The following is a 352-nucleotide window of genomic DNA, read 5'->3' on the forward strand; positions in this document are numbered from 1 at the left end:
AAAAAAAAAAGAGAGAAAGGGATTTGCCTGTATCTTGATGATGTGAAAACCATATCAAAATATCATCTGTCACTTAGAACGGAGATAGCCCCAAGTCCTGGGCGGCAGGTGCCTGGGAGGGGGTAAGTAGTGCACACCCAGAGACTCGGTGCTGTTTATATTTGGCCTTGAAAACCTTCAGAACCAACCTTCCTCAGGGTTTTCTGTGAAGGTAAAAAGTCTCCTCAACTCCCAAATGGCACCTAAAGGAGATGTGTCCTTGCCCCAATTGCTCCAGGTGAGGAAAGGATCTCGTGAAGAACACCCCAGTGAACAAACAGCAAGGCCCGGCCCCTTGCCTGCCTCTCACCCT

Source organism: Delphinus delphis, chromosome 10 (assembly GCF_949987515.2).
Source record: "Delphinus delphis chromosome 10, mDelDel1.2, whole genome shotgun sequence".
Classification (NCBI taxonomy): Eukaryota; Metazoa; Chordata; class Mammalia; order Artiodactyla; family Delphinidae; genus Delphinus; species Delphinus delphis.